General features: G+C 39.0%; 1 non-coding gene across 1 annotated transcript; it reads left to right on the top strand.

Moving 5' to 3' along the window:
• Nucleotides 1-270: 270 nt before the first annotated feature.
• Nucleotides 271-343, top strand: Trnak-cuu (transfer RNA lysine (anticodon CUU)). Its single transcript has one exon. It is a non-coding gene; the product is annotated as a tRNA-Lys (tRNA).
• Nucleotides 344-2,595: the final 2,252 nt, after the last annotated feature.

Below are 2,595 nucleotides of genomic sequence, written 5' to 3'. Positions count from 1 at the left end.
ATATCTGAATGGTGATATGGGTTCATACCTTTTTCAAGGTTATTAGTGGCGTAAAACCTCAGACAGGTATCTGAACATATAAAGACGCATGCGCAAACACATATGACGGACGCGACAGAATCAGGCGAACTTCGGCTGCATCCCCCCACCTTGATTGTCAATAGTAGTGTCTAGCCTTCCTATCACCTCATTATGTTTTGAATTTTGTCCTTGACAAATTATAACAACAGATAAGAATATAAAACTAAACTTAGTAAACTGTCACATTCATCCCGGCTAGCTCAGTCGGTAGAGCACGAGACTCTTAATCTCGGGGTCGTGGGTTCGAGCCCCACGTTGGGAGAAGACTGTTTTTTTTTTTTTACAAGGTGGTCACCACTTTTAATCAATTATATTTATGACCCATGTGTAATCTCCCCACAATCAATGTTAACCATATTAAACCTTAATTATATGAACATTTATTGGGTTAAAATAAAATTTAGATATTTCTGTAATGAATGAAAGATGTCATTTTATGAAAATGTATGACCTTTTAAATTTATAAATTTAGTTTAGAAGTGTTTTATTTTGTATTATCGTATTACTTTATACAGGGTGGAACGATAAAATTGTCGCTATAGAAAAAAAAACGACGATTCCATTTCCGTTTGGTGAAAACCGATTTTCATTTTTTGTTGCAGACCATCTACTAGTTGACCAGTTGTGTACACATCCCAAGAGCGATAGGAGCCTTCTATCATGTCTGATTGTGACACAATGTTCAACAAGCGAGATCGGAGATGCGCCGCTTCAGAACTCATGCTCTCTACCGATCCAAGTTATGACAACAGGACAGTTTCCAGCACTCTCAAACTATCGCTTGATAGCCAGGAATAACAGGGACGTGCCTAGGATGATGAAAACAAAGTTTCTGGCCACGCTTATGGTCTTTGGTGTGGTTTCAAGTGAGGCCCATATCATACCACCTAACATCTTCGAAGTCGGTTTGAAAGAAAACACCAAATAGTACCTGGTTGTGCTGGAGAGCGTGGTGATTCCCAGGTGCAACCAGGTGGCCACAGGCAACCCTGGGTGTGGCACCAGGACTCTGCGCCGGCCCAAAAGTTCAAAGAGATCCAGGCTTGGCTTCAGAAGGAGTTCTACGCTGAACTACTTCGTATGGCCATACGTCGAGAACATCATCAACATGACCTCCCACAACACTAAAACCAGCCTGATCGCCGCCGCCGACGCTTGTAGAAAAGGTATGCTCCCAGTTCCGGACCCGTATCGAGGCGGTGATGGAAGCTAGAGGCAGCTATATTGGATATATCAGCTCTACTACATAATCAAGTTACTTGAATTGATTTTTTTCAATAAAAGTTTTAAAATAAACCTGTAGTATTGTTTTTATTTCGCCGTTCTACCCTGTAAATAATTTAGAATCGTCTTATTTTGAATGATTTTATTACTTTAGTGTATTTATTTTTTTTTATTTAAAAGTTACGCAAAACTTTGATCTCTTCGGATAGTTTTTTATTTTGGTCCCCCGACAAAAGGAGGGCGGATCTGTAAATTCACCCTTGTCCGTTCGTCTGTCCGCACTTTTCTCAATAACTACGCCTTGGAATTTGAATTTTTTTGAAATTTTGCACAAACATTAAACATGATATGATTAAAAAAGTAGCAAAACGGATTTTCCGAGAAAACTCCGGTTGCCCCCCCCCCCTCTAGCGGTGCCTTTCGGGTTAAAATGGCTAAAATTGACACTTTTGTGCTTATTAAAACAATTGATGCCTTGGATTTTATAAAACTTTCTAAAAAGTTGTAACTAACTGATTTCCATATAATTTTGCTTGTCTATACTTCGCGATAACTCTTGGGTGTGCCTCAGGGATTCTTTTAGGGCTAATAAAACACTTTATTTTTGGGACTATTTTACCATATTTGTCGAAACTTTTCTGTGTATGTCTATATTGCAGTTTTGCATGGTGCTAAACTCAAATTTAAATAGGCCTTGGGGACTTTTGGTGCTAAATGGGGTGTGGCAAATGATGGACTTAGTCATTTTTTTTTTTTGGCATGGTGCCGAACTCAAATTTACATATGTTAAAGCCTAAACCTGCACCGTTTGTTCATTTTCACAAGGATTTGATGTCCCCTGGGGACTTATGGGACTAAATGGTGAGGTGTGCAAATGCTGAACCATTTTATGCCTCGTTCACTGTGCACTCACGGGAGACCATGCATGCTTCACTTGTGGATTTGGTAACTGCAAAGAGTTAATAAAAAAATGAAAACAAAAGAATTGTTCGAATTAACCAAAGTATATAAATGCTGTCTTGTTTGTAGGGAACAGAGATGAGTACGTACGTAGGTATTATTAAAAGACAAGCCGAATTCATAGTTAGTTTGTACGTAGGTGTATGTTTGAACAGTATTGAAAATCAGTGAACGTGTGGCAGGTCAGCCATCTTGGATATTAAAACCTTTTTGTCACGATCAAGAACTCGTGCCTCGGCGGATTTTGGTTTGCGTCCCAAGAGAAAAGTTGTATGGTTGAAGTCAGCGACAGCTTGATTGTTTATTTAGCTTTATTTCATTTAATTCCGA

This window comes from Euprymna scolopes, chromosome 23 (genome assembly GCF_053919585.1).
Source record: "Euprymna scolopes isolate OS-2025 chromosome 23, ASM5391958v1, whole genome shotgun sequence".
Classification (NCBI taxonomy): Eukaryota; Metazoa; Mollusca; class Cephalopoda; order Sepiida; family Sepiolidae; genus Euprymna; species Euprymna scolopes.
This window is presented reverse-complemented; position numbering and strand designations above follow the sequence as displayed.